The sequence below is a fragment of the Papio anubis genome, chromosome X, assembly GCF_008728515.1.
Source record: "Papio anubis isolate 15944 chromosome X, Panubis1.0, whole genome shotgun sequence".
Classification (NCBI taxonomy): domain Eukaryota; kingdom Metazoa; phylum Chordata; class Mammalia; order Primates; family Cercopithecidae; genus Papio; species Papio anubis.
Window position 1 is genome coordinate 135,953,820 of NC_044996.1, and position 14,177 is coordinate 135,967,996.

General features: G+C 47.0%; 1 protein-coding gene across 2 annotated transcripts in view; it reads right to left on the bottom strand.

Annotated features, from left to right (window-relative positions):
• The window catches only part of SHROOM2 (shroom family member 2), a 164,502-nt gene that overhangs the window by 79,246 nt on the left and 71,079 nt on the right, over positions 1–14,177 (bottom strand). The window lies entirely within an intron of this gene.

The following is a 14,177-nucleotide window of genomic DNA, read 5'->3' on the forward strand; positions in this document are numbered from 1 at the left end:
TCGGAAACACACACAATGGAAAACAGGGGACCTGAAGATACTGATTCATTTTCTAGATTTCCTTTAACCAGACAATAATTTTGGACCATTTTAAATTATTTATTAATTATTTCTCATACATTAATCCTGGAACTAGACTGTTTTGTAATAACTTTATAGAAATATAATTCAAATACCATATATTCACTCAAATAAAGCATGGCTTTTAGTATTTTCAGAGTTGTACAACCATCACAACCATCAATATTAGGGCATTTCCCCTAACCCCGAAAGAAACCTTGTGCTCATTACTACTCAGCTTCTAATCCCTCCAGCCTCTGGCAACCACAAATGTACTTTCTGTGTCCATGAATTTGCGTGTCCTAGACAGTTCATATAAATGGAGTCATACAATATGTGGCTTCTTGGGTCTGGCTTCTCTCACTTAGCACGATGCTTTCCAAGTTCACCTACATTGTAGCATGTAGCAGTACTTCATTTCTTTTTATGGCTGAATAACATTCACTTGTATGGAGAGACCACATTTTATCTATTCATCAGTGTCTACTTTTGGCTATTATAAAGTGGAATTGCTGGGCCCTATAACTACATTTAACAACCTGAGGAGCTTCCAGGCTGTTTTCTACAGTAGCTGTACCGTTTTTACATTCCCACCATCAGTGTATGAAGGTTCCAATGCCTCCATATCCTTGCTAACATGTATCTGTTTTTTGTCATAGCCCTAATCTGATTACTATACCATGCTGTGTATGTTAAGATATTCACTACTCAGTGCTAAACACAGTATCCTCCCAATGTGTATTGACTGACTCCCTAACAGCCTGAATGCCATCCATTCTATAGCTTTTTTTCCCTTTTTTCTTTTTTTTGAGACAGAGTCTCACTCTGTCACCTAGGCTGGAGTGCAGTGGTGTGATCTCGGCTTACTGCAATCTCTGCCTCCCAGTTCAAGCAATTCTCCTGCCTCAGCCTCCTGAGTAGCTGGGATTACAGGCGCCTGCCACCACACCCAGCTAATTTTTGTATTTTTAGTAGAGACAGGGTTTCACCCCATTGGCCAGGCTGGTCTCGAACTCCTTTGACCTTGTGATCCATCCGCCTGGGCCTCCCAGAGTGCTGAGATTAGAGGCATGAGCCACCGTGACCGGCCTATATTCTGTAACTTTTATTAACCTAGATTTTCCTATACAGTAAAATGGAACTCAACAGCAATTCATTCCAGCTAATCTGCCCATTTTCTGGCACACTGGCCAGTGAGCCAATGAGCCAGCTGCTTTCTTTCCCCCTCCCACCCCCCAAAGTTTTACTGGAATACAGCCACACCCATTGGTTTACATACTGCTACAGGGCAGAATTGAGTCGCTTGGCCCACAAAGCCAAAAATATTTACTACTGGGCTTGTTCCAAAAATGGTTTGCCAACTCTGTTTTACACCAAAAAGCTTTAAAACTGCTAGGAAACCAGTAAGAAGAAATCACTGGTTACAAGCATATCAGCATACAGCTTTGAGTTCACTGCTACCCAGCTGCATGCCATGGCTAACCCGAGAATAACTTCCAAGAGTGAGCCTGAAGCTAATGCCGTCCATTCTTCTGGCAGTTGAAAAGCTAGGTGCTTTGGATTCAAGCTTACTTCTTGGGGTGGGGGGCCAGGAGAAGCTAGGTGCTAAGTAACTTACAATGCCTCAATTCTGAAGCTGCATATTTTCCTGAAATCTCCACCTACATCTGAGGACAACTGAACTCTTGTGAATGAAGCAATTATTCACTGCTAGTCAATACCATAAACAAAATTTTAAAACCACTCCTAACAAAAATACGCAGCAATTTTTTCAGTCACCAACTGGTTCCAAAAGTTCTAGAGGATTTTATCCCGATGTCTTTATAGACTGTAAATAAGCTTCCACCCGCCAAGGTTGCACACACAGCCAAGGAATAGCAAAAGGCAGGCAATACCTGGTGGAGACTGGGTTTCGACATGCCCCAAGAGGGAGACCAAGGGGCCGGCCAGGAGGCTGGGGATCTGGAGCAACCCTCCCCCAAGGTTTCTGCACAGAGGAAAGGCTCCTTCCAGGCTGTGCCTCAGGAGGATGGATCAGAGATGAAGGGCGCTATCTGTTTCTCTAGGTCACTGCTAAGTGCTGTGGCTGGAATGACCTACTCTCATCTGTATTTCAATGCTAGAAAGCCTACATGTTGACGTGGCTGACTTTGCTCATTCTATTCCCCCTGAACCAAATAAGAGTATCCAGGCAGGGTGGGAAAGACAGTAAAAATGAGGTGCGTATAAGGAGGCAAGTTACAGACATCTGGGGGTCCAGGGATTCCAAGGAAGCTCTTGGCATCCTGGAGCTGGTCTTTTGTTTTGGAGACTTCAGGTCTTAGTGACTTTTCTTGCCTGTCAGGAATTCCACCTTGTTGAAAGACCGCAGAAGTTTTTTTCTATCCACGTGTTATCCATGGCTGCTAACTCCAGACCCTAAGACTTCTGGTCTCTTTTTCCTCATTAACACAATAAAAAGTTATGCATTCCTCAATATCTAAAAACAAGGGGCTGAGTGCGATGGCTCAGGCCTGTAATCCCAGCACTTTGGGAGGTCAAGGCAGGGGGATTACCTGAGGTCAGGAGTTCAAGACCAGCCTGGCCAACACGGTGAAACCCTGTCTCTACTAAAAATACAAACAAAAATTAGCTGGGCATGGTGGCACATGCCTGTAATCCCAGCTACTCGAGAGGCTGAGGCATGAGAATTGCTTGCTCCTGAGAGGTGGAGGCTACAGTGAGCTGATATCATGCCACTGCACTCCAGCCTGGGTGACAGAGTCAGACTCTGTCTCAAAAAATTAAAATTAAAAAAAAGTAAAATAAAATCAAGGAAACTATTTTGACCCACTATAAAAGTGATATATGGTGAGCTTTAAAACTGTGTCTAGGGCTGAGAGCAGTGGCTCATGCCTGGAATCCCACCACTTTGGGAGGCCAAGGTAGAAGGATTGCTTGAGTCCAGGAGTTCGAGACTAGCCTGGGTAATATAGCAAAAGAAATCCTGTCGCTACAAAAAAAAAAAAAAAGGTAAAAAAATTAGCCAGATATGGTGGCACCCAGCTACTCAGGAGGCACCTAGCTACTCGGGAGGCACCCAGGTACTTGGGAGGCTAAGGCAGGAGGATCACTTGAGCCTAGAAGGTTGAGGTTGCAGTGAGCTGTTATCATGCCACCCTACTCTAGCCTGGGTGACAGAGCGAGACCCTGTCTCAAAAAAATAAAAAGGCCAGGCATGGTGGCTCACGCTTGTAATCCTAGCACTTTGGGAGGCCAAGGTGGGTGGATCACGAGGTCAGGAGTTCGAGACCAACCTGACCTAGATGGTGAAACCTCATCTCTGCTAAAAATACAAAAAATTGGCCAGGCTTGGTGGCGCATGCCTATAATCCCAGCTACTCAGGAGACTGAGTCATGAGAGTCGCTTGAACCCGGAAGATGGAGGTTGCAGGGGGTCGAGATCACGCCACTGTACTCCAGCCTGGGCGACAGAGTGAGACTTCATCTCAAAAATAAATAAATAAATAAAATTAAAATAAAAACAAAAATAAATGAAGTTGTGTCCTCTCCACAATGACATGTTTGAATTTAAGTATCACAGGAAAATCTTTAGGCAAAACCATGAAGACTAATGGCTTGTAGGGTCTTGGGACAGCTTTTGAAGCAGCACTTCTTCAGGGTGACAGTTCTGTGTCTGACTCAGTGGTGACTGGGTGGGGTTTTCGGTGGGAATGTGTCTCATTCCCACAAGCGCATGTGTAACAAGTCCTGCAAGACTCTCAGAAAGGGCTGTCAGTTGCTCTGACTTCACTGCAAAGGATAACATGATGCTGTTTCTTCTCATCTGCAAAGATTCCTAAAGCTTCCCCTCTAGATACGAAGGCCGCATTCCACAACATCCATCTGCCTTCCCCCACCACACTTCACCTACATTTCCCAGCAAAAATGTGTTTTGGTTTGGGAGATAAAGTCTTCATTTTTTCCCCTGGCTTCCTTGTCCAGAGAAAGTACCTCTACATGTTTATGGTGCTATGGGGAAAGTAGTCAGGAAAGCAGCAGCAGCTTTGAAAACCTCCATTCTATTCTCTTTGCCCCACTGAACTTCTCAAGTTCAGTAGAATTAATTAGGCTTAATTAAGGACTGGGCCTGTGGCATCCCTAGTGCCGCATGCATGATAGCATCACGATGATGCTCATTTTGTCATAGTCCCAGGTCTACAAGCTAAGGAAGCACTTGGCACTGCACCGATTAGTGACAGCCGCCTAATGTCTGTGGAGTGCCAGAGCCACAAATGAGGCAGTTCTGTCCTGTAGTACTTAGGAAAAATCTTTGCTCTCGCTTGCTCTAACCTCAAAAAGTCCCTCTACCAAAAGCTAGGAAGTCAATCACCCCCGACCCACGACGATGCCAGCCCAGGTGCCATGCTATAGGCACTCACAGACCCAAAGCACCAAGTCCACACACCCAGGCAAATACTGTTGTCTTAGTTTTTAACTGATATTCTGTATGGAAACTCACTCTTACGGCCCTGATTAGAGTTCAATGTCTCCTAACGTGCAGAATGCCTCATTGTTCTCATGGAAATGTTTTCTCTAGGAAGAGCAGGAAAAAAACAGTTAATCAAAGTCTTTTATGGAACAAAGTTGTTGATACTTCGCTGAAGAGACAATCCCAATGAAGTCCCATGAGGGTGAAGGCATCCTGAGTGCAGCGGGGGAGCAGGCTCACGCTGAAAAGAATGGGGTCCCTGCAGTGGCAGCATGAGGGGGATGTGATCCTCTGTCTCGGGTGGAGATAAGAAGGCCTCCAAATAGAAACGGCAACTAGAAAAGGCTGGGAAGGCCTTCCGCAGAGGCTTCCCCATGAAGAAGGGCGTGGAGGCAGGAGGCAGGAGGCAGGAGGCCTGAGGCATGAGTGTGTGTGCGGGTGCGTGTCTGAAGATAGGGCAGATGTGGGGGAAGACGAGGACCTCGCCCTGGAATGGGAATCTGGACGCTGTCCTGCAGGCAGTGGGGGCCCAGCGAAGGCAGCCATGGCAGTGGGGGAGTGAACTCATCACTACAGCAGCTGCTTCTGGAAGACTCTTATAGTCACACACAAATGAATTTCTTTGGCAATAAGAATAAAACGACAAGGACAACGACCCTGATGGGCACCACCACTACATCTCTGCAGAACTCTTGGGGAAAGAGGCAGAGAAAATCACGGGAGTAATGCACCAGCTCCAGAGGCTGGGAAGGAAGGACCTGGCCACGCCACCTGCCATAGGGTTTTCAGCTTGAGGGATTTGGAAAATCACAGTGACCAGAAATCAAAATGAGAAGAGAAAAAGTAGCTGTTTTTTTTTTTTTTTTTTTTTAAGTCCAGTATCATATTTCAAGGGCTATGAGTCACACCTGCAATTGATCGATTCTGACCACCTCAACAATGCTTCACTTTCCAGAGATAAAGTATCTGCATGACAAGGACAAGCACTGAAGTCACCTCTCAGTCTGCTTAATTTATTGAGCTCGGTGTCTTCAGAAAGAAAACCTGACTCATCCAAGAAACAGGCACGTTGGGAAATAGATGAGAACACCTTGTCCACACTGAACGTTCTCTGTGAGACAGACTTGTGCTCCGATAACAGGGAAGCCCCTAGAAGATGGAAATCCCCACCTAAATGTGTTGAGACTTACAAAAAAAAAAAAAATTCCTGGCCCCTGCTGCGATCCCAGAGGCCTGAGCGGGCGGGGAAGGGAGGTGCGGCGCATCCAGATTCATAAGGCTTTTGGGCAGCAGGCACCAGGCGCCGCCAAGATGCCCAAGGGGAAGGTCAGGTCAGCCCCGGGGTGGCCAAGGCAGAGTCCAGAGGTCTGCCAAGCTGTCGGCTCAACCTGCTTCTGCAGAAGTGGAAATGAAGCCCAAAAAGGCAGCAGGAAAGGATAAAATCCTCAGGGAAAACAAACACAAAAGAGAAAAGGGGGAGCAAAGGGCAAATGGGCTGAAGTGGCTCAGCAGGAACCTGAAGACTGATCCGCAGGAAGCAGAGTCTAAATGCAAGTAGAGTCCAGGCTCCCAGGAAGCAGGAGGGAAAGAAACCTGATTACTATCATATGCTGCTCAGCGGCCCCCGTCTCCCTTCCCATATATGCCAGGGGAATACTGTCAGCAACTGTTTTGTAAATGCAAGTTTCTTAGTAGTTCTGTAAACATTTTTTAAGGACAGAATCCCACCTGATTACATTTTTTAAGCATAAATGCCTTTTTTTAAAAAGAGGTGAAATCATTTGCTGGTTGTTTTTTGGTATATATTTTGAGAGGCTTTGACTGTCTTGAGTGCCAGGCTGGGCGGACAGTTTTCATATCCTACAACACAAAGCATACTGACTGGCAATTTGCAGTCATGGTCATGCATTTAACATGTCTTGAGCAGCTTAAATTACTTATACTCATAGGTTTGTTTTCTGTTTTTGAGACAGGGTCTCACTCTGTTGCACAGGCTGGAGTGCAGTGGTGCAATCACAGCTCACTGCAGCCTTGAACTCCCAGGCTCAAGCGATCCTCCTGCCTCAGCCTCCCAAGAAGGTGGGACTACAGGCACATGTCAGCACACTTGGCTAGTTTATTTTTATTTTTATTTTTTGTAGAGATGAGGTCTCAACATGTTGCTCAGGCTGGTCTCAATCTCCAGGCCTCCAAGCGATCCTCCTACCTTGACCTCCTGTTTGGTCGCCCAAAGTGCTGGTGTTATAGGTGTGAGCCCATGGGTTGTTTTTTAGTAGAACTGTTTTGGAAGGAAAGGGACTCCTTGATCCTGACTCTCCCTGTCAGAAAGGCATGCACCCAGGAAGTCTTCCGGTCATGGCAGTCGGTTTTCCTAATCGCTCTGTTAATGTGCTATGAAAGGCTGAAAACTTGAGTATGCAGTGTTGCTGATAATGGTGAGTGACTGTGACTTCTGATGTGACAGCTCATCAACATCTGAAGGTACCGGCACTTGGGGAAGGAAATGTGGCCCATCCAGCAAGGCAAGTTGTGAAACATCCTGAGAACACGTCATCTACACAGAAGTTTCGCCCTGAGACAGATTCGTGCTCTTAAAGATGGAAACCACCACCCAAAGGTGCTGAGACTTCAAAACATCATAATTCCTGGCCTTTTAAGGAAAATTTGCCTCCAAGTTTTCAGCTAGAAATCTCTGGAATTCCTGGAAAAGAATCCAAAGACACAGCTCTTAGATTTTCTGTAAGGACATTAAGAACGGGATACAAATTGAAACAGCTCTGTATTCATCTTCCAAAGTATCCATAAAATCTCTATTAGGAAAGAAAAAATTTCTTTCCTCATAGTTGACAAAATTAGTAAGAAAGCAAGAAAAATGACAAAACAATACAAAAAAGCTCTTCAGGAGGCTGAGGCGGGATCACCTGAGCCCAGGAGTTGGAGGCTGCAGTGTGTGCTATGACCACGCCTGTGAAGAGCTACTGCACTCCTGTCTAGGTAACATAGTGAGGCACCCATCTCTTAATATATACCATAATAATAATAATAACACTAACAAAATAAACCAAAACCCTCCTCATGTATTTTGGAACTAGATGTTCAAGGAGGTATTTAGTCCACAAAGGTCTAACCCTTGTTTCATCGCTCCCTAAAATGAGGGCTGCATCGCACGAGGCCCCATGGCAAGGAGAGGCGCGAGGATGAGGCATGAGGAGAGGATGAGGACGTGGCTGCACCAGGTGACAAAGCCATGCTAACGGACACACAGGCCAAGGGAGTGTCATGACAGAAAGCCTACAGCTGGGTGATTGGCTAGGTGAAAAGGGGGCATGTGGCTCTCAAAAATGTGGAGGGAGGAGTCCATCAGGATGTAGCCATCGGGAGATGAGATGAAGATCTGGAGGTGGTGGAGACTGAGTTGGCAGACAACATTTCTACAGAGCAACAGAAGGTGAGCTGACTGTCCCAGGAGTGACTGGGAGAAACGGGCAGGGGTGGAATGTGCCCCAGGCAGGTGGGAGCTGCAGCCTCAGAATGCAGGCCAACTGGATAGGACCAGAGGAGGAGTGTGCATTCTGTGGCAAGGGGTGACGGTCTTCCTGGAGGGAGGGTAGCAGAGAGCCCAAAGGTGTGTGCCTCCTCTCCACATGTGGCAAAGGTCCTGGGGCCTCAGGACGTGGCCAGATCCTGACCAGGACGTGTCAGCCCTGAATTTCACAGAGCACAGGCCAAGATCCACCTAAGAGATGGTTAACGGAGAGCAACGTTCAGGGAGGATTTCTGGAACACCATCGTGTGTCAGAGGAATTTACAATGCAGATCTGAAGACAACCTGTTGCAACAATACCAGTTAGTAATGCATTGCCTCTGCATCCCAAATGCACCTTCACTACCCACATGGTGATCCTGGAGCAGGACCCTGTGGGCGTTTCTCCAGCGCTGGCACCTGAGCACCGTCAGCAGAGGGCAGTGGAGGCACGCGGGCAGTGGAAAGGGCTTGCCTTCATCATTCTGGTGTGCTTTCCTCCCTGCCTGCTCCAGTGGGACCTGGCAGTCATGTGGCACACACAGTGTCACTAGCTCCAAGGGCAGCTTCCTAGCAAGTTCCACTGGTGCTCTGGCAGGCAGCTTCCCAGCGACTTCTAGAGACAATTCCTTGATGGCTTTCCACCGAGTCCCACAGACACCCCAGCCAGCTTCCTAGTGAGCTTCACTGGCATGCCGGGGGTGGCTCCCTGCTCTCCAGCCAGCGGTAGCCCTCAGCGACAGCCCTCAGCGACTTTCTCCACTACCTAATGGACCATCCTCCATTGAGATTCGAATCTCAGATTTGGAGGGGGTGGGGAGAAGAGTTCCAAATTTCTTCCTTCCTCAGGTACTCTGTGACCCAGCCCTGGAAGGAGTGACTGCTCCCTCTATCTACTATTCTCGTATTCTTTAGAGTTCTCCTTACCTGTAGTAGCTACTAGTTAATAATTCCTCGATAATACATAATAACCTGCCACGAGTTAATAGCTCTTTACGTTAGGGGTGAGCAAACTTTTTCACAAAGAGCCGTAGTGTAAATATTTTGAGCTTTGCATGTACACAATCTCTGTGGCAACTGTTCAACCTTGCTTCTGTAAACAGAAAAGCCGTAAGCACGGGGGCATGGTGGGATGTGGTCAATCCACCAAATCCCGCTTCCTATGAAGCACTCCTGTTCCAACTACTGTGTGGTTTCTGTCTCCTAACTGGATCCTGGCTGATACAAATCCCATGAGGCAAGTGCAGTGACAGAGTGACAGACATGTACAGGATCCCCTGGTGGCAGACAGGAGGAAATAATCACATCAGAGGGTGGGGGCAGGGAGCATTTCAAAAGATGAGGAATGATCTAGTACTGAAGACCTGCCTCCGCCACTTAAGTACACGATTTGGAGAAATGCTTCCTACTCTTGGTTTTATCACCCCAAAAATGATGGTAAGAGCTGGTTGTCTTACATCCTAGGACGACCAGGAGGATAACAGTGAAACAATTATGAAAATATGTTGCAAACTCTAAAGTATGCTACAAGTACAGTTACAACTTATTCTGCCGTTATAATTTGTTCATGTCCAAACTGCCAGTGGAACCTAGGCTATGCTGCTCCACTCTCAGGGACGGTGACAAAGTATCCGTTTTAATCATAACACGAGGAAACCAGAGCTTAAGAGGTAAAGGGAAACCACTTACAATACTTAGAGCTATTTAGGTAGAGTGGTTTCTAAGCCCTTTTATATAAGATTGTCTGAAATAACCCAAAAGCTTAATTGTCCTAGATATTCTCATTGTTTACTTTAAACCTAACTTAAAATTTCCTTTTCCCGGTGTTTAGCTACTAAAGCATTACGGAGAACTTCATAAACACAGAAAGTTGCAGTTTATAAATGAGTTGTTTTACAAAAGTTTTAGCCTAAGTAGATTATGTGGAAACCAGGCCACATTCCCCCCAAGAAGTCATGATTTAAATGATAGCTAAACTCTCAGGCTAAGATAAAAATACCTCTGTAAAATGTGTCACGGTTTAAATACTGTGTATTTACAATCAAGCAAGGAATAATGAAGGAACCACACACATTTCCCCAGCTGGCCCTTTGGATGCAGGGAATATGCCACAGGTCAGGTTTAACTTCAAGTATAGTACCAGCCATCTTGGCTAAAATGGTAACTATATTTTCCACAGTCGCCGTTCCTATATGGTTGCTTGTTAGACTGGATCAAAAGAGGAAGCTGCCAAAGGTTTGAAAGTAGAGGTGACACTGCAGCCAGTATACCATAAGGCCACATCACAGTCACATGGGGACAAGGAACAGCTGCAGAGGTGTCTGGCAGGCTCCAGCCTGACTTCATACTCCAATGCTTCACACCCCCTTCTTCTTCCCAACTGAGGGTCCTATGACCCCCCAACAGTGGCCTCAGCTCACTGCTTGGCTCAAACCCGGGAGGACCAGCCTCCCCTGGGGATCCCAGAGTACATCCCCTCCCCAAGCTGGACGGATGGGTTCTCAGAGGCACTGGGGGTGTGACTCCAACTGTGCAGGACCCCCCAACTCTCCCTGCGAACCTCTGCCCACAATCACGTAAGTTCTGATTCCTTTAATAAACTCCTTGCCCCACAACATTCACAGCGCCTCTGCTCCCTGATGGAACACTGACAGAAGGAGGGGTCTGTGTGAGTATGCTTAGCTACCCAGAGCCTGCCTGTGTAGCCGGGGAGATGGAGGAGAGAGTAGATGGTGCCACCCACACACTCCAGAATGGCTGCGAGGAACAAGATGCCCCAAGGACAAGTGCATCTTCAATGCTTTTTAATTTTAAACTGTGATTTTTAAAAAACACATTATATAGGCCGGGCATAGTGGCTCACATCTGTAATCCCAGGGCTTTGGGAGGCCAATGTAGGAGGATCACTTAAGGCTAGCAGTTTTGAGACCAGCCTGGGCAACATAACGAAACCAAGTTTCTATGATTTTGTTTTTAAAGTTAGTCAGGCACAGTGGCACATGCCTGTAATCTCAGCTACCTGGGAGGCTGAGTCAGGAGGACCACTTGAGCCCAGGAATTCAAGGCTACTGTGAGCTATAATTGTACAACTGCACTCCAGCCTGGGGGACAGAGAGAGACCCTATCTCTAACAACAACAGCATCAACAAAAACATAATATAAAATGTATCCTCTTAACCATTTTAATTGCATGCAGTTCAGTAGCATTAACTATAATTGCACTGTTGTGTAACAGATCTCTAGAACTTGCAAAACCAAAACAGTGAACAATCCCCCATTGCCTCTGGCAACCTGCATTTTATTCCTGCCTCTGTGAATTTGACTATTCCAGATATGTCACATAGGTAGAACCATACAGTACCTGCCCTTGTAGGACTGGCTTATTTCAGCTAACATCATGGACTCAAAGTTCATTCAGGTGGTAACAAGTAACAGGATTTCCTTCCATTTTGAGGCTGAGCAATATTCCACTGTCTGTACACTATCCATTCTCTTTATCCACTCGTCTGTCAATGGCCATTTGCGCTGCTCCCTACACCTTCAACTCCTGAATACGGGATGAATACCAAAATTGATATGACTGGCCAGACACGGTGGCTCACGTCTGTAATCCCAGTGCTTTGGGAAGCCAAGGTGGCAGATCACTTGAGGTCAGGAGTTCAAGACCAGCCTGGGCAACATGGTGAAACCCCATCTCTACTAAAAATACAAAAATTAGCCAGGCATGGTGGCACATGCCTATAATCCCAGCTACCCAGGAAGCTGAGGCAAGAGAATTGCTTGAACCCAGGAAGAGGAGATTGCAGTGAGCCAAAATCACGCCACTGCACTGCAGCCTGGGTGACAGAGTGAGACCCTGTCTCAAAAAAAAAAAAAAAAAAAAGATATGACTGGGAAAACAGACCAAGTGACCTACAACTCAGTGATGTGCATGTATGTTAACCAAAAGACCCACAGAAGAATGTGCATACCAGCACCATCTGTAAGAGCTAAAAACAGGCTATTTTACCCAAATGTCCAATAGATAAAACATGGATAAACAATAGGACACTCCAAACCACACTCCTCCACCTCGGCACTATTGACATTTGGGGCCGGATCATTCTTTGCCATGAGGGCTGCCCTGGGTATTGCAGGGGACTCGGCAGCATCCCTGGCCTCTACCCACTAGAAGCCAGTGGCACCCTCCTGCCCCAAGTTGTGACAAATTCAAATGTCTCCAGATGTTACCACATGTCTCGTGGAGGACAAACTTGCCCCCAAGGGAGAACCATATTCCAGAGAAAGGATGATGTATTAGAAATGGTCACCCATGGCTCGTGTGGAACAGAAAAACAAAACCAAGGCACCTCTAAAGTCACGTTTTAACCTCCTGCCCTGTAAAACCCATTTACCACGACAGGAAACAGGCAGCCGTCTGCCTCACGCAAATCATCTTCTCTCTCGCCTCCAGCAGCAATGCAAAAGAGCAGTTTGATCAGGCGGGGGGCGGGAGGTGGGCACTGCAATTAATCACCACCATGCAAAACAAGCCTTGCTGTTCTGGACACCATCCCCACCCTGCCCAAACATCACACACCCGCAACAACAGGCCCTTTGTCCTTCCTCCCTAGAGAAAGTGGTCTTTCTTGCCTGCAGAGCTTTGTTTACTGGGTCCCCTCTGGAAACACCATGCACCCCCATCGCTGCTGTGCACACACTCTGCCCAGCTCACCCACACTCAGCCCTCAGGACGCCATCCTGAACCCCACCGTCTCCGCCGAGGGACTCTGTACATCTCCCAGCCTCCCTGGTGCCTGGGGCACATGGCCACTATCTGCTCCTAACCCTGCTGATGCTTACCAGCTTATGCTTCTCATCCCACAACAAGACTAGCATCTCCCTGATGACAAAATCCAAATGATATCTGTTTCTTCCCTTCCTATACAAAAGCTGGTCGCAACACAATAGGCAATGTTTCTGGAGAGGATGAACGGAGAGAAAAAGAATCATCGAAGATAAGCGACGTCCTGTCCAAAGCCCTGCTTTCATCTTATTACTATGGGAGGGGAAAAACAAAACCTGTACCATATTCCTGGTCTTTCAAGTCCATCTTTCTTTTTTTTTTTTTTTTTTTGAGATGGAGTCTCGCTCTGTCGGTCAGGCTGGAGTACAGTGGTGCAATCTTGGCTCACTGCAACCTCCATCTCCCAGGTTCAAGCAATTCTCCCTGCTTCAGCCTCCCAAGTAGCTGAGATTACAGGTGCTTGCCACCATGCCCAGCTAATCTTTGTATTTTCAGTAGAGATGAGGTTTCACCATGTTGGCCAGGATGGTCTTGAACTTCTGACCTCAGGTGATCCAACCACCTCAGCCTCCCAAAATGCTGGGATTACAGGCGTGAGCCACCACGCCCGGCCTCAGGTCCATCTTAGAAGTATCAAAAATTGTCTGGTCAAAGCACCCCTAGCAGGCTTCCAGCCAACACAGAACGCAGACCTGCCCAGATCCTCACCCCTTCTCATTGAGCTTTTTAATCATTTTTTGAGACAGAGTTTTGCTCTCGTCGCCCAGGTTAAAGTGCAGTGGCGCAGTCCCGGCTCACTGCAACCTCCGCCTCCTGGCTTCAAGCGATTCTTCTGCCTCAGCCTCCCAGGTAGCTTGGATTACAGGTGCCCACCACCACGCCCAGCTAATTGTTTTTGTATTTTTAGTAGAGACGGGGTTTCACCATGTTGGCCAAGCTGGTCTCGAACTCTTGAGCTCAGGTGTTCCCATTTGCCTTGGCCTCCCGAAGTGCTGGGATTACAGACATCAGCCACCGTGCTTGGCCTCACTGAGCTTTTGAAAGCAAGTCATCACATCACTGAAGCACCCGCTTAAACAGAGATAACTGGGATTACTTAATTTTGCAGTTTTCAAAGTGAAAAGGCAATCTGAAAGAACTGATAGGGAATCAAGAAACAGGAAAAGGAACTGCTGGCCATTAGAACAAAGCGTCCCCGCTTCTCAGAACACACAGCTGTTTACTTTAATGGACATTCCCATCCTACTGCTATTTCAAAGAGATGGGGCTTGTTCAGTGAGATAACCTAATGCTGCCACCATGCAATGTCAGGGAGGCCTAGTGGGCACCAAGCCGAG